The sequence below is a fragment of the Lutra lutra genome, chromosome 2, assembly GCF_902655055.1.
Source record: "Lutra lutra chromosome 2, mLutLut1.2, whole genome shotgun sequence".
Lineage (NCBI taxonomy): Eukaryota > Metazoa > Chordata > Mammalia > Carnivora > Mustelidae > Lutra > Lutra lutra.
In genome coordinates, this window is record NC_062279.1 from 110,477,337 (window position 1) to 110,495,889 (window position 18,553).

Sequence of the window (18,553 nt, forward strand, 5' to 3'; positions counted from 1 at the left end):
AAGAATAGGAAAATGCTTTGAGATCTGGGGATGAGAAATTACTTCTTAAGTAAAATTTAAGAGAATAAACTGTAAGGCAAATATTGGTGAATTTGGTTATATCCGAGTGAATGATTTCTGATTAAGGCAAGATACCATGGGCAATGTTAAGACCAACAGAGTGGAAGAATTCATATGTTGTTGATGTTAATATCTTTTTTTTTAAAAAAGATTTTGTTTATTTATTTGACACAGAGAGGTCACAAGGAGGCAGAGAGGCAGGCAGAGAGAGGGGGAAGCAGGCTCCCTGCTGAGCAGAGAGCCTGATGTGGGGCTCGATCCCAGGACCCTGAGACCATGACCTGAGCCAAAGGGGGAGGCTTAACGCACTGAGCCAACCAGGAGCCCCGATGTTAATATCGTTTAAAAAGATAGATATCCAGAATATACAAGGAATGCTTGCAAATTAAGAAAAATACAACAAAAAATGGGTAAATAGTGTAAACAAGCAATGTACAAAATAAAAACTCTCATAATCAGTAAATGTACTGAGATGTTCAACTCATTTATAATCAGAAAAAAATAAAAATTAAGACAAGGAAAGCAATATCATTTTGTATCTATTATATTGGCAAAAACTAGAAACTTGGACTATGGCAAGTATGGTCAGGGATATAAGAATCTCATACTTGCTGGTGGGATGTCAACGGGAAAGATCAATCTAGAAGCTATCTCTCCAAATATGATTACTTCAACCTCTAGATCCCAGTTATTCTATTCCTGGGTATATTACATATGCTAAAGAAATTATCACATGGTACAGTATTATTAATAGTGGTGGGGATTAAGCAGCACCTGGGTGTTTGTCCCTTGGGAAGTGATAGATAAAAGGTGTGCAGTTGCTCACTTTGCAGAACTAAGCAACCATGTGAAACAATAGATTAGACCTATACTCTGCAACATTGATGGTTCTTAAAATCAAAGTTCTCAGTGCAAATAGTAAGAAACACAAAACAATACAATTTTGCAAGAAAGTACACAATGTAAAATATTAAAAACGGTAGAAGGCCTGTAGGGGAATGTTTTAATATTTAAAAATAATTATATACCATATTGGATTTTGGGAATCAAAGACAGCAAGGAATTTCATTCCTCAATATTTGGTTATCTATGTGGTAAACAATAATCAAAATAATATTTGAGAAAAAACCCCCTCTTGTTCTAGTAGCTATAAAATGAATTATGAAAGAAATAAGCTAGAAGGCTGTGGTGATAACATAGACACTAGCTGACAAATACCTGGGTTGGATGATGGCAAGAGAAAGTCATGGTAAAATGAAATCAACAGGTTATTGTATTTTGGCTATCATATTTGGACACTTGCAAGAAGCAAATAAATAAGTTTAAAAGCTAAAAGAAGGTTCTATTTCTGGTAATAAGATCACTTGGAACAACTGATCAACTAAAAATGCTGGGTAAGTTCTAAAGAAATTCTTAAAACCTAAGTTGTAGGTTTTTTAGATATTAAGACATTATCAGTTTACAATGTACAATTCTTCTATTGTGTTGTGACCATCAATCCACTGATCCTGCTTACATTCTAATGCCCCTCATCCCCATGAGATTCTTCTTCTCCTTAATCACTGAAATTCTATGGGGGATTGATATAAATCACTCTCTTTTTTGGATTTCTTTTTTTGAAGATTTACTAATTTTAGAGAGAGAGAGTGTGCATGCATTAGTGGGGGTGGGGGGAGGGACAGAGGGAGAGATGGAGAGAGAGAGATCTCCAACAGACTTCCCACTGAGCATGGAGCCCAACTCAAGTCTCAGTCTTAAGACCCTGAGTTCAAAATCAAGAGTCAGTCACTTGAGCCACCCAGGTACCCCCCAATCACTCTTCTGTACTATCTTGACAATTTTGTCCTTCTTGGGCTTCACTGTAGTTGACCTGGCACAAGTATAGCTGAAGTCAAGTTTGTGTTTCTTTCCATTTATACTTGTCCTGTTGAACATGGCTTATGAATAAAGCACACAACCACACTGAATGGTATCACTTGAACTTTAATGGTACCAAGGAAACATCCTTGCTGTAGCTAAGTCCATTCACTCACCCACTTGCCTAAATGACTAATTCATACCTTTCTTCCTTTTCAAAATTCTAACATCTCTTCCCCCATCCTTAATCTTAGCAGATGACCTTTTTTTAAATGAAACATTTAGAACAACCAGAAGAGAATTTCCACAGATTTCCAGCACCATGCTTAATATTAGCATCATATTCCCATACTCTGCCTTTCCACCTGGATGATTAGGCATGTTCTTATCCAAAGCCAAACCTACACTGGTACAGGGGAGACTACCTATCCCTTCTCCTTTTTTTTTTTTTAAATTAAAATGTTTTAAAATTTTCATTTTTTTTTAAATTTTATTTTTTATAAACATATATTTTTATCCCCAGGGGTACAGGTTTGCGAATCACCAGGTTTACACACTTCACAGCACTCACCATAGCACATACCCTCCCCAATATCCATAACACCACCCCCCCTCTCCCAACCCCCCTCCCCCCATCAACCCTCAGTTTGTTTTGTGAGATTAAGAGTCACTTATGGTTTGTCTCCCTCCCAATCCCATCTTGTTTCATTAAATCTTCTCCTACCCCATTAACCCCCCATGTTGCACCTCCTCTCCCTCATATCAGGGAGATAATATGATAGTTGTCTTTCTCCGACTGACTTATTTCGCTAAGCATGATACCCTCTAGTTCCATCCATGTCGACGCAAATGGCAAGATTTCATTTCTTTTGATGGCTGCATAGTATTCCATTGTGTATATATACCACATCTTCTTTATCCATTCATCTGTTGATGGACATCTAGGTTCTTTCCATAGTTTGGCTATCGTAGACATTGCTGCTATAAACATTCGGGTGCACGTGCCCCTTCAGATCACTACGTTTGTATCTTTAGGGTAAATACCCAGCAGTGCAATTGCTGGGTCATAGGGTAGTTCTATTTTCAACATTTTGAGGAACCTCCATGCTGTTTTCCAGAGTGGTTGCACCAGCTTGCATTCCCACCAACAGTGTAGGAGGGTTCCCCTTTCTCCGCATCCTCGCCAGCATCTGTCATTTCCTGACTTGTTCATTTTAGCCATTCTGACTGGTGTGAGGTGATATCTCATTGTGGTTTTGATTTGTATTTCCCTGATGCCGAGTGATATGGAGCACTTTTTCATGTGTCTGTTGGCCATCTGGATGTCTTCTTTGCAGTAATGTCTGTTCATGTCCTCTGCCCATTTCTTGATTGGATTATTTGTTCTTTGGGTGTTGAGTTTGCTAAGTTCTTTATAGATTTTGGACACTAGCCCTTTATCTGATATGTCCTGTGCAAATATCTTCTCCCATTCTGTCAGTTGTCTTTTGGTTTTGTTAACTGTTTCCTTTGCTGTGCAAAAGCTTTTGATCTTGATAAAATCCCAATAGTTCATTTTTGCCCTTGCTTCCCTTGCCTTTAGTGATGTTCCTAGGAAGATGTTGCTGTGGCTGAGGTCAAAGAGGTTGCTGCTTGTGTTCTCCTCAAGGATTTTGATGGATTCCTTTCTCACATTGAGATCCTTCATCCATTTTGAGTCTATTTTCGTGTGTGGTGTGAGGAAATGATCCAATTTCATTTTTCTGCATGTGGCTGTCCAATTTTCCCAACACCATTTATTGAAGAGGCTGTCTTTTTTCCATTGGACATTCTTTCCTGCTTTGTCGAAGATGAGTTGACCATAGAGTTGAGGGTCTATTTCTGGGCTCTCTATTCTGTTCCATTGATCTATGTGTCTGTTTTTGTGCCAGTACCATGCCGTCTTGATGATGACAGCTTTGTAATAGAGCTTGAAGTCCGGAATTGTGATGCCACCAACCTTGGCTTTCTTTTTCAATATTCCTTTGGCTATTCGAGGTCTTTTCTGGTTCCATATAAATTTTAGGATTCTTTGTTCCATTTCTTTGAAAAAAATGGATGGTACTTTGATAGGAATTGCATTAAATGTGTAGATTGCTTTAGGTAGCATAGACATTTTCACAATATTTATTCTTCCAATCCAGGAGCATGGAACATTTTTCCATTTCTTTGTGTCTTCCTCAATTTCTTTCATGAGTATTTTATAGTTTTCTGTGTATAGATTCTTAGTCTCTTTGGTTAGGTTTATTCCTAGGTATCTTATAGTTTTGGGTGCAATTGTAAATGGGATGGACTCCTTAATTTCTCTTTCTTCTGTCTTGTTGTTGGTGTAGAGAAATGCAACTGATTTCTGTGCATTGATTTTATATCCTGACACTTGACTGAATTCCTGTACAAGTTCTAGCAGTTTTGGAGTGGAGTCTTTTGGGTTTTCCACATATAGTATCATATCATCTGCAAAGAGTGATAGTTTGACTTCTTCTTTGCCGATTTGGATGCCTTTAATTTCCTTTTGTTGTCTGATTGCTGAGGCTAGGACTTCTAGTACTATGTTGAATAGCAGTGGTGATAACGGACATCCCTGGCGTGTTCCTGACCTTAGTGGAAAAGCTTTCAGTTTTTCTCCATTGAGAATGATATTTACGGTGGGTTTTCCATAGATGGCTTTGATAATATTGAGGTATGTGCCGTCTATCCCTACACTTTGAAGAGTTTTGATCAGGAAGGGATGCTGTACTTTGTCAAATGATTTTTCAGCATCTATGGAGAGTATCATATGGTTCTTGTTCTTTCTTTTATTAATGTGTTGTATCACATTGATTGATTTGCAGATGTTGAACCAACCTTGCAGCCCTGGAATAAATCCCACTTGGTCGTGGTGAATAATCCTTTTAATGTACTGTTGAATCCTATTGGCTAGTATTTTGGCGAGAATTTTTGCATCTGTGTTCATCAAGGATATTGGTCTGTAGTTCTCTTTTTTGTTGGGATCCATGTCTGGTTTTGGGATCAAGGTGATGCTGGCCTCATAAAATGAGTTTGGAAGTTTTCCTTCTATTTCTATTTTTTGGAACAGTTTCAGGAGAATAGGAATTAGTTCTTCTTTAAATGTTTGGTAGAATTCCCCTGGGAAGCCGTCTGGCCCTGGGCTTTTGTTTGTTTGGAGATTTTTGATGACTTGTTTCAATCTCCTTACTGGTTATGGGTCTGTTCAGGCTTTCCATTTCTTCCTGGTTCAGTTGTGGTAGTTTATATGTCTCTAGGAATGCATCCATTTCTTCCAGATTGTCAAATTTGTTGGCGTAGAGTTGCTCATAGTATGTTCTTATAATTGTCTGTATTTCTTTGGTGTTCGTTGTGATCTCTCCTCTTTCATTCATGATTTTATTTATTTGGGTCCTTTCTCTTTTCTTTTTGATAAGTCTGGACAGGGGTTTATCAATCTTATTAATTCTTTCAAAGAACCAGCTCCTAGTTCTGTTGATTTGTTCTGTTGTTTTTTTTGGTTTCTATTTCATTGATTTCTGCTCTGATCTTTAGGATTTCTCTTCTCCTGCTGGGTTTAGGGTTTCTTTCTTGTTCTTTCTCCAGCTCCTTTAGGTGTAGGGTTAGGTTGTGTACCTGAGACCTTTCTTGTTTCTTGAGAAAGGCTTGTACCGCTATGTATTTTCCTCTCAGGACTGCCTTTGTTGTGTCCCACAGATTCTGAACCGTTGTGTTTTCATTATCATTTGTTTCCATAAATTTTTTCAATTCTTCTTTAATTTCCTGGTTGACCCATTCATTCTTTAGAAGGATGCTGTTTAGTCTCTATGTATTTGGGTTCTTTCCAAATTTCCTCTTGTGATTGAGTTCTAGCTTTAGAGCATTGTGGTCTGAAAATATGCAGGGAATGATCCCAATCTTTTGATACGGGTTGAGACTTGATTTAGGACCAAGAATGTGATCTATTCTGGAGAATGTTCCACGTGCACTAGAGAAGAATGTGTATTCTGTTGCTTTGGGATGAAATGTTCTGAATATATCTGTGATGTCCATCTGGTCCAGTGTGTCATTTAAGGCCTTGATTTCCTTGTTGATCTTTTGCTTGGATGATCTGTCCATTTCAGTGAGGGGAGTGTTAAAATCCCCTACTATTATTGTATTCTTGTCGATGTGTTTCTTTGATTTTGTTATTAATTGGTTTATATAGTTGGCTGCTCCCACGTTAGGGGCATAGATATTTAAAATTGTTAGATCTTCTTGTTGGACAGTTCCTTTGAGTATGATATAGTGTCCTTCCTCATCTCTTATTATAGTCTTTGGCTTAAAATCTAATTGATCTGATATAAGGATTGCCACTCCTGCTTTCTTCTGATGTCCATTAGCATGGTAAATTGTTTTCCACCCCCTCACTTTAAACCTGGAGGTGTCTTCGGGTTTAAGATGAGTTTCTTGTAGGCAACATATAGGTGGGTTTTGTTTTTTTATCCATTCTGATACCCTGTGTCTTTTGATTGGGTCATTTAGCCCATTACCATTCAGGGTAAGTATTGAGAGATATGAATTTAGTGCCATTGTATTGCCTGTAAGGTGACTGTTATTGTATATTGTCTCTGTTTCTTTCTGATCTACTACTTTTAGGGTCTCTCTTTGCTTAGAGGACCCCTTTCAATATTTCCTGTAGAGCTGGTTTGGTATTTGCAAATACTTTCAGTTTTTGTTTGTCCTGGAAGCTTTTAATCTCTCCGTCTATTTTCAATGATTGCCTAGCTGGATATAGTATTCTTGGCTGCATGTTTTTCTCATTTAGTACTCTGAATATATCATGCCAGCTCTTTCTGGCCTGCCAGGTCTCTGTGGATAAGTCTGCTGCCAATCGAATATTTTTACCATTGTACATTACAGACTTCTTTTCCCGGGCTGCTTTCAGGATCTTCTCTTTGTCACTAAGACTTGTAAATTTTACCATTAGGTGACGGGGTGTGGATCTATTCTTATTGATTTTGAGGGGGGTTCTCTGAACCTCCTGGAGTTTGATGCTTGTTCCCTTTGCCATATTGGGGAAATTCTCTCCAATAATTCTCTCCAATATACCTTCTGCTCCCCTCTCCGTTTCCTCTTCTTCTGGTATCCCAATTATTCTAATGTTGTTTCGTCTTATGGTGTCACTTATCTCTCGAATTCTCCCCTCGTGGTCCAGTAGCTGTTTGTCCCTCTTTTGCTCAGCTTCTTTATTCTCTGTCATTTGGTCTTCTATATCGCTAATTCTTTCTTCTGCCTCATTTATCCTAGCAGTGAGAGCCTCCATTTTTGATTGCACCCTATTAATAGCTTTTTTGATTTCAACTTGGTTAGATCTTAGTTCTTTTATTTCTCCAGAAAGGGCTTTTATATCTCCCGAGAGGGTTGCTTTAATATCTTCCATGCCTTTTTCAAGCCCAGCTAGAACCTTGAGAATCATCATTCTGAACTCTATATCTGACATATTACCAATGTCTGTATTGATTAGGTCCCTAGCCTTTGGTACTGCTTCTTGTTCTTTTTTTTGTTGTGAATTTTTCTGCCTTGTCATTTTGTCCAGATAAGAGTATATGAAGGAGCAAGTAAAATACTAAAAGGGTGGCAACAACCCCAGGAAAATATGCTTTAGCCAAATCAGAAGAGATCCCAAATCATGAGGGGGGAGAAAGGGGATAAACAGGGGTTCAGAAGAAAAAAAAAAAAAAAAAGAAACTATTAAAAAAAGAAAGCCGATAAAAAATATAAAAAGGAAAAAAATATATATATATTAGATAAACTATTTAAAAAACGTTAAAAAAGAAAACGGTAAAGGTTAAAAAAATTTGGTAGAAGAAGAAAAAAAAATTGAAAAAGAAAAAAAAATTAAATTAACTGCAAGGCTAAAGAATCATGGGGAGAAAGCCATGAGTTCCATGCTTTGCTTTCTTCTCCTCTGGAATTCCGCCACTCTCCTTGGTATTGAAACTGCACTCCTTGGTAGGTGAACTTGGTCCTGGCTGGGTTTCTCGTTGATCATCTGGGGGAGGGGCCTGTGTAGTGATTCTCAAGCGTCTTTGCCCCAGGCGGAGTTGCACCACCCTTACCTGGGGCTGGGCTGAGTAATCCGCTTGGGTTTGCTGGGTTTGCTTTCGGGAGCTTTTGTTCCGTGAGCGCTTTCCGTAGAGTTCTGGAGGGCGGGAGTGAAGATGGCGGCCTCCTGGTCTCTGGCCCGGAGGAGCTGAGAGCTCGGGGCCCCACTCCTCAGTGTCCCCTCAGAGAACAGCGCCCAATTACTCCTGTCACCCTGCCTCTGGCCGCGCTCTGAGCTGACCGAGCCTGCGACCGGTTCAAGGTAACCCCGAGTTTAGAGCTTACCCCTCGGCTCTGTCTCTGTAGCCGGCTTCCCTGTTCTAATACCGGTAAGCTCTGTGACACTCAGACACCCCCGATCCTTCTGTGACCCTGTGGGACCTGAGGCCGCGCTGACCCCGCCTGGGCTTCACCCCAGTTAAGCCTCTGGAGTGATGTCCCTCAGCGGAACAGACTTTTAAAAGTCCTGATTTTGTGCTCCGTTGCTCTGCTGCTCACCGGGAGCCGGCCCCTCCCCCCACGGTCTATCTTCCCGTTGCTTTGGATTCACTTCTCCGCCAGTCCTACCTTGCAGAAAGTGGTTGATTTTCTTTTTCTAGAATTGCTGTTCTTCTTCTCTTCAATCTCCCATTGGATTTGTAGGTGTTTGCATCTTTAGATAAGCTATTTAGCTGATCTCCCGCTACCTGAAGTAGTCTCAGCCTGCTACTTCTCCGCCATCTTGACTCCTCCCTAAATTTTTATTTTTTAAAATTTATTTTCAGCATAACAGTATTCATTGTTTTTGTACCACACCCAGTGCTCCATGCAGTCCATGCCCTCCCTAATACCCACCACCTGGTTCCCCCAACCTCCCACCCCCCCACCTCTTCAAACCCTTCAGATTGTTTCTCAGAGTCCATAGTCTCTCATTTTTCACCTCCCCTTCCAATTTCCCCCAAATGCCTTCTCCTAACTCCCCATGTCCTACATGCTATTTGTTATGCTCCACAAATAAGTGAAACCATATGATAATTGACTATCTCTGCTTGACTTATTTCACTCAGCATAATTTCTTCCAGTCCTGTCCATGTTGCTACAAAAGTTGGGTATTCATCCTTTCTGATGGAGGCATAATACTCCATAGTGTATATGGACCACATCTTCCTTATCCATTCGTCTGTTGAAGGGCATCTTGGCACATGAAAAAATGTTCATCATCACTAGCCATCAGGGAGATTCAAATTAAAACCACATTGAGATATCACCTTACACCAGTTAGAATGGCCAAAATTAGCAAGACAGGAAACAACATGTGTTGGAGGGGATGTGGAGAAAGGGGAACCCTCTTACACTGTTGGTGGGAATGCAAGTTGGTGCAGCCTCTTTGGAGAACAGTGTGGAGATTCCTCAAGAAATTAAAAGTAGAACTTCCCTCTGACCCTGCAATTGCACTACTGGGTATTTACCCCAAAGATACAGATGTAGTGAAAAGAAGGGCCATCTGTACCCCAATGTTTATAGCAGCAATGGCCACGGTTGCCAAACTGTGGAAAGAACCAAGATGCCCTACCTATCCCTTCTTACCTACTCAGTGATATTGCTCCAGCAATGCTTTCCTCTGCCTTTTAAAACATTAAATTTGTATCCTACTGAATTATTCACCTCAGCACTCAAATGTTAATTCTCCCATCTGAAACAATAATGACAAAAATTTACTGACCCAGTTCCCCTCTCATCCACCACCATTTCTTTGTCCCTTTTCAACAAAGCTCCTTGAAGGAGTTGTCTCTACTTCATCTTCAATCTATTCTTCCCTTTATCTCTTACCCGAGTCTAATTAATCAGGTTTACTCAATACATTAAGGTGACCAATGACCTTCCCTTTGCTAAATTGAACGTCATTTCTTCATCTTCATCTTCTTTAACATTTACACAGTTGATTATTTCCTTTAATATATGTTTGCCTTTGACTTCCAGGACACCACGGTCTCTCTGTTTCCCTTCTATTTTGCCGGTCCCTCATGTTCTGTTTTCTTCATTGGTTCCTCCTTTTCTTCCTTGCATATTAAAGTTGAGAGTGCCCTAAAAGTTTGTTTTTAGTTTTCTTCTCTCTTTATACTTAACTACCTTAGCAATTCATGTTCTCACCTGATTTAAAGGCTTTTAATACCATCTGTAATTTAATGAGTCCAAAATTTGTATCTTTAGCTCAGTCTTTCCCCAGCTGGCCACTCAACATTTCTACTTGGACATCTAACAGACATTTCAAAATCAGTATGTCCCAAACAGTGTTTCTGAAACCCCAGAGCATCAGACAAAAAAACAATGACAAAAAAACCACTTTGGCTGATGATAATTTATCTCTCAGTTGCTCAGGCCATAAAATTTGGTGTAATCCTTGACTATTCTTTGGCTCTCTTATCCCACCTTTAATAGTTCATTAAGTTATTTTGGCCCTATCTCTAAATTATATCCAAAATCTATCTTCTTTCTATCATCTCTAATGGTATTATCCTAGTTTCTTAATGGGATTAGGGCAATCGACTCCTGACTGATACTTTTACACTTCCTTATAGTCTGTGTTTAACAAAGAGATCCTTTAAACCAAATGGCAAATCGTATCTCACTTCTGCTCAAAATCGTACAATAGCTTTTCATTTCACTTAGAGTAAAACCAAAGTCCTTATAAAATCTGTTCCCTGCCTCCAACTATTACCTTCCTAACCTCCTCTTTATTTCCAACTACTCTCTTAGCTTTAGTAAGAAAATAAACAGAAAACAATCATAAGAGAGTCAGTTTATTAAAACCAGCACACTTCTGTCTAGATTGATCAATAACTGAAAAGAGAAGGCAATAGAAACAAAAGGGGACAGCACTACAAGTGCTGTAGACATATACCCATAGGAGGATATTGTAAACAATTTTATTTATAAGGAAAGGAAATTTATCAAAATTGACTACATCTTAGACAAATCTAATTTACCAAAATTAAGTTAAGGGGAAAAAAGGAATAGTTATTTATCTGAAGATAAATTGAGGGATAGTAAAATTTTTTTCTTATAGAACACTTGAGGATTGAAGGAGAGAGTTCATATAATGCACTATCCTGGTAAGTAGTAATGATTATAGTTATTACTGTAATTTTTAAGACATATACCTATGGGTGGTTTTGAAATTGCATGAGTAGGTGAATTTTCTGAAGAACGTGCATGTACGAAACAAAATTGTAGACCTTGCAGTTGAAACTAACCCAGAGATCATAATCTATCTATTTGATTTTATAGTTCAAAAATTTTAAAAGCCAGAAAATACCTCTTCAATCTCACATGACAAGTTAGTGTCACTGTTAGGACTAGAACAGTTTTTTTTTTTCCCTGACTGCTAGTCTACTGATCTTTTTTTTTTTTTTTTTAAAGATTTTATTTATTTGTCAGAGAGAGAGGAGAGTGAGTGAGCACAGGCAGACAGAATGGCAGGCAGAGGCAGAGGGAGAAGCAGGATCCCCGCCAAGCAAGGAGCCCGATGTGGGACTCGATCCCAGGACGCTGGGATCATGACCTGAGCCCAAGGCAGCTGCCCAACCAACTGAGCCACCCAGGCGTCCCTAGTCTACTGATCTTTTTAAAGAATTTTGAATATGGTTAAAAATAAATAGCCACACACACAGACAAACTAGCAAGATAGGGCATTACCATAGAAATATGGCCATTGTAAAATCATGGAATTCTAGATGTTCTCTTTTATTTGCAAGAGTAATTATAAAATAGTTTTTCTACTTTTTTACCTATATTAATCCTAAGCTAGGTGATTACGGAGTTGGGAGTTTAGTTTCCAACCATTCCAACATTACAACAGAGCAATTAAAGCTCTGTGTTGATCTCGTGAAGGAATAGTTACATAATATGTGGGACGCAGGGCAAAATGAAAATGTGGGGATCCTGATAGGGGCAGGAAAATCAATGTTTCCTTTCTATAGGCCCTTGTCCCAGTCCATGGTGGACAGCTGACTTCCTATAGATTGCAACCTCTATTCTGAGATGTACTTGGTACCTGGCTTGAAAGTGGGTGAGAGATGCTTGTCAAGTGACCTACAAATATTCTGTGCTCCTTTCAGCCCAGGGCAGAGAGAGTCACTGCCTTGACCTATTCTAAAATGCCATGGAGTATGTGTCCAGCTCCAACTCTTCTGTACCTGTATCCACATCCTCCTGAGGCCAGAGGGTAGAGGACAACAGATTGTGAGCTCTCCCTCCCTCAAGGTTAAGGTATTAGTATTCATAAGGCTGGGCAGAAAACCTAGATGCCAAAGAATCTGTCCTGGGTTGGTGGGAAGGCAGATGGTAATAGAAGGTGGGCCACTCCAGCATGGTGCTCCAAGGCTCTGAGCATGCTCCATTTGGTCATCAGATTTCATTTACAAAATGCAAATTCAAATGATTTTACTCAGTGGATGAACTTACCCAAGTTCTTTAGCTTCTCTAAGTCTTGTTTTCCTTAGACTGTCATTTCAAACTGGAGGCTGCAGAGCCGTAAATGCTAAGTGCAAGACTTTTCTGAGTGTGGAGTTCTCTGTGACTGTTGGTTGTATGCCCATGAACCCAGTCCTGATTTGGTGGCTTAATGCCCATTTAATCAAAATAATGCTCCATTTAATTGTTACTTTGACCTCTTTCACTGGGACTTCTGACTTCTCTGCCTTCTGTAAGATTTGTGAGAAACTTGAAGATTTGGACTCTGATATTCAGAACCCATTTTGTTATGAGTTATTATAATTATATGCATTGTAAAGAATGCTTTTGGTCTTTCTTGCATGTAACACTTAAGAGTGTGGATTTTGAAGACAGCCAGGACTGAATTTAAGTTCTGTGTTTGCTCTCACATGATAGGTGAATTTGGACAATTTATTTAGCCTCTCTAAGCCTTGTTTGTCTTAGCTCATTCATCTGGAAGATGTTGCAGTTAAGAGTGTGGGATTTAAAGCCAGATGGCATAGGTATAAACTAGCTGTCTGACCATAGGAGAGTCTTTACCTTCTCTGTGCCATGGAAATGGGAATAATAATATTATCTACCCCTTAAAATTGTACTGAGAATTCAGTAAATTAGTTTATGGAAACTGCTTAGAAGAGTGTTTGGCACATACTAAGTGTTGAGTAAATAGTAGCTACTAATATTAATTCACTCATTGAAAAAGTATTTATACATCAATTACACTATTCCAGGCATAATATTTCTTATCCCATGAGGAATATTAAGGATAAATACCTGTAAATGACATAACACTTGTTAAGTCTTAGCACTGTGACTGTCACATTGTATGACCTTAATAAATGTTAGGTATCACAATAATCACAAATACTGATAATTGTTGGGAGCTTAGGCAGAAGAACAGTGCCATAGAGCTCTTTGATTGTAATCAGGTGATAGTTTATGTAGAACTGAAAGTTGCACAGTAGAAAAGATAGTCAAAGAGCAACTTAGTCCTATCCCTCTGAGGCATTCCATTCTTCCACTCTGAATGGGCAGTAAAGATCCTAGATGACAGCTTGGTTTTCCTGCATCATCTGATCTAGATAGAACTGAATCATGCCCCCAACCTCACTGATGACCTGTGTAAGCCATCAGTCTTTTCAACATTTCTGAAAAATTCCCACCCAAAGATTTACATGTTCATAATCCTGTTTTCTTGTGAGCTATTGCCACCCAGAAACATGTCTAACAAGGCAAGAAGCTATAGACTCCTCAAGTTCCCCCAAAGCATACTCTTTTATTAGTGAAAAGTGAAGAATTTACTGAATATTTTGTAGAGAAGCAGGGGAAGGATTCTTTACATGCCATATTCTAGAACAAACAATTATAAAGCCCTATATTAGTGATCCTTGTTCTTCCGAGACCGTTCAAGTCTCTGCTGACATTCAGAGTTTTCTCTCTCCTCGTTATTAAACATTTGCCTTTAAAGTTACCTCTTCTCCATTTCAGGGATCCTCCAATATTTTGGAAAACAATTGCATGTTTTCTGGCTTATACTTCCAAATTCATATTTAGACATTCATCAAAGTGCTCAGCTGAGCAATGGCCTTCTAGTAACAATTCATCTCCTCTGGAGAGGATTTAATGTTATAGATAGTGAAATACTTCCTTATTATATTTGATTTGTGTGTTTGGCAACATTGGTTCTTTCACATGTATGTTTAGTTAGTAAGTATTTATTGAATACGACTTATGATTTAGGTACTTTCAGGTTTAGGTTGTTTTTTTTTTTTTTTAAAGATTTTATTTATTTATTTGACAGAGAGAGATCGCAAGTAGGCAGAGAGGCAGGCAGAGAGAGAGAGGAGGAAGCAGGCTTCCCGCTGAGCAGAGAGCCTGACATGGGGCTCGATCCCAGGACCCTGAGATCATGACTTGAGCAGAAGGCAGAGGCTTAACTCACTGAGCCACCCAGGCGCCCCCAGGTTTAGGTTTTTAGGAATACAATGGGAGCCCCTGACATCATTGGTATTTAAAGATCATAGGATTAAAACCTACAAATATACATGGTAATGCATACCTATGGCTGACATTTGTGTAATGTTTATTTTCCAAGAGAAAGGAAACTTAAAATTTTTATTTGAAGGCCTAAATTAATGGATCTATCTCCTTTCAATTCATTAAGACAGAGCCACAGATTAGTGGAAATGATATCTCTAGGTCCACACTCTTCTAGACCATGTAAATGGGCTATGACAAATTTAGTTTCAGAGCTTCTATTTCAACTCTTATTGGTCATATATTTATTGAATCACATTTAGGACCTTGAATTTGGAACATAACCTGTAGCTTTTAGGTTAGAGATGAACTACTTTTGTTTTAGTAGATTTTATAAATTTGTTCCTTGGTATCTCCTCCCACTGAAATAAAACAAAACAAAACAAAGTAAGAACATGCAGAATATGGTAATGAAGAGAAGCAGCTGGAAAGTGGGTCTCTGAATGACATCCAAGACCTAGTGCCTTTTTTGGGTCACTTTTTTCCTGAAGCCATGCAAATAACCATGACAGAAAAAGTTAATCAAAATGATGAATGGATGAAGAGGGTGAGTCATGGTTACCAAGAATAAAAGTGCTGAGTTGTTGATGAGGTACAGAAATAATTAGTAACACATTTAAAATTGCTGACACTTCCTAACCACTTTCAGCTGGTTCTTTGGTGTGCACTGTAGGGAAGTTGATAATTGAAATTCATTTCATATTAATTAACGTTGAGAGTGTTCTTCTGCCTGGTCTGATTCTTTCTCCTTTTCTTCAAACTCCTTTGATAGATAAAGAGAGGGTGGGGAGGGATAGAGGTATGCAAAGCTAGAACATTCCCCAGTACAGGAAAGAGAGAAAAATAAGAAACTTAATTTTCAATCATATATTCATATACAATGCAGACCAAACTTCTTGCTTGAAAATGTTAAAGGTGGTTGTGCTCCTTCGGCTCTCAGTGCACTTTCCTCTCTTGGCAAAAGAGCAAGACAGAGAAATCTAAATGTCAAGACAGTCTAGAAGATCTACTAATGTGTGAACCAGACTGACGCCATTTTGGACAAACCTACCATAATGACAGCTCTGTGACCTGAAGCCTTCTTGAGCACAACCACCTGTTCCTACACTCCTTTTTCCTTTCTAACCACACCTTTAAGTAATGTCCTTGAGCTGCTCTGGAGATACAATAATTCTCAAACGTTTCCTTCTGGGTGGTCCCACAGCATATACTTCCTAGCCTCAGAGGGTATTAAAGCAGGTCTTACATGGGAGTGGAGAGTGTGGAGATCTACTTGTCTTGCAACCTCCCAAGACATGTTTCTCCCAAAGTCCCCTTAAACCTTGTCAAGCTGGCCTTGTTGGCCTTTTTCTACAGTCTTACAGTTCTTTGGACCTTGAGAGTCATTTTTGTTCATACCTCCCTTTCATGGAACTAGACTGATCTTAAAGTAAAGAATTATGTAATACCAAGGAACAACTTTACAAAATCCGCTAAAACAATAGTAGTTCATCTCTAACCTAAAAGCTACAGGTTATGTTCCAAATTCAAGGTCCTAAATGTGATTCAATAAATATATGACCAATAAGAGTTGAAATAGAAGCTCTGAAACCACATTTGTCATAGCCCATTTACATGGTCTAGAAGAATGTGGACCTAGAGATATCATTTCCACTAATCTGTGGTACTGTCTTAATGAGTTGATAAGAGATAGATTCATTAATTTAGGCCTTCAAATAAAAATTTTAAGTTTCCCTTTTCTTAGTGTATTGGAAAATAAAGTGTTGATTTCTCCTCAGTGAATGTAGTAGTTGCATACTCTTTATGGCCCAAGAAATAGAGACAAAAAAAGAAGTCCACTTGGGAGGCAATATCTTTCTTAGTGTTACTTAACCCTATTCTTTTGTTATCTCTTGCCCATAGCCCTCTGCACTGCTGAGCCATATTGGTATTCAACTCAATAAATCAAAGCCATTTCTTTTTGTTGTTATTTGACACCTTCTGCAGTTTAGTTGATATAGGTTTTTGCATGCAAAATCAGGGGTTTAGCTGATATTCCTTTTACAGATAAATTCAGCATTATATGAGAATTCTAATGGGTTCTTAAAACCCATTGTTAATATTGAATTGATGGAGGTCTTACACAAGTAAGGAGGTACTATCCCCAATATGACTAATGACTTCTGGGCTTGTCAGTTGGGGCTCTGAAATGGATACCTGTTGATTTTGGCATTTCATATTCATTTACCCCAGCTCCTATAGACCCTTTTGCTATTTATTTAGAGATCAGCTTTCTCCCCATTTTCAATCAACCCAGTTAGAATTGATTCCATCACTGTTTCTAAATGTGTGGTTTGTGAGTTCATACTTGACTCAGAGCTTCCCCTTTCCCTGACCACAATGATTAGCATGAACACATGACCCAGTCTGAGACAATAAGACACAAAGAGAATTTTGGAGATGACTGTGGAAAGTTTCCTCTTGCTGGACTTAAATATGAGGCAGTGAAGACAACATGAAATAGGCAGAGCTGAATAATACAGACAAATTTTGTACCAATGACATTGTGTGAGACCTGAGTCCAGACATGCCTCAAACTAGTTGCACCTGTAGAATTTTCAGTTATGGTAGCTGTAATCGAACTCAGGGGGTTCATGGCTTGGGTTGCTTTAAATTGAATACAACCCAAGGAAGTGTTGAAAACAAAGAACATTTTATTTCTTGCCACAAGAAAGGGGATAGCTCTCAAAGCACTGTCTCTCTGTGGGTTTAGGACAGGAATGTTTTGTTCAGTGTATTACCGGCAAGGCTGGGAGTTTGCATATACGTTAAGGAACTTAACACATATTCTATTACTTAGGCACTTTGGTTCAACTGCATAAACATAGCATGTCAGCATGCATACATTTATGTTCAAAATTGGCAGGCAACTCTGTCCGTAGGAGAGGACCTTAGTATTATAATAAGCTAAAGTGCAACTTGGGGCGGTGGGGAGGCTTTCGCACAGGTTCTCAGCTACAAATTGCTCATGCAAGTGGCTATCAGGCAAAACACCTAGCCCTTAGTCTCCTTGGAGAAAACTGTTGGTTCTGCAAAACAAAACACATTCCTTTTCTGCCTTTGACCCTTCCCTTCCTTCTTCCTGCCGATAGCTTTTTGATCTCTGACCTGAGTGACTTCTCATTGCTTCCTAGGTAGCAGAGCCAATATATTTCCTTTGGGTTTAATCCAAATTTGGATTGACTTTTTGTCACTTGCAACCAAAAATGTTTCAATCAGTACAGGTTTTTGTTGTTGTTGTTTACCTCAAGAACAAGCTTTGAATGACTCTGTTTGGATGGAGGGCTTATCTATGCACGTATCAACTGCTTTCATATTACTCAAGTAAGTCATACCTCCAAAGACATGGTCTGATTATTTTTCTTTCAGGTGATATATATGTGTGTGTGTGTGTGTGTGTGTGTGTATATATATACATATATATATATATATTTCCATAAAGCACTTTCTGTATTAAGAAAAGTGTCACAATTGTGTTGTATGCTCCCACCAAATCCATATGTTGAAGTCCTAAGCCCCAGTATTTCAATGGCTACTTTTGAAAACATTTCTTCTTTTATATCCTGGTTGACCCAATCATTGTTTAGTAGCATGGTATGTAACCTCCATATATTTCTGATCTTTCCAGATTTCTTCTTGTGACTGACTTCTAGTTTCAGAGTTGTGGTCAGAGAAGACAGATGATATGGCCTCAATCTTCTTGAATTTGTTGAGCCTAGTTTTATGGGTTATTATGTGATCTATTCTGGAAAAAGTTCTGTGTGCACTTGAAAAGAATGTGTGTTCTGCTGTTTTAGGTCGGAATGTTCTCAGTATATCTGTTAAGTCCATCTGTTCCAGTGTGTCATTCAAAGCCCTTGTTTCTTTTTATGTATCTGGATGCTCCTATATTGGGTGCATAAATATCTACAATTGTTATATCTTCTTGTTGGATTGTCCCCTTTATTACTGCATAGTGTCCTTTTTGTCTCTTATTACAGGCTTTGTTTTAAAGTCT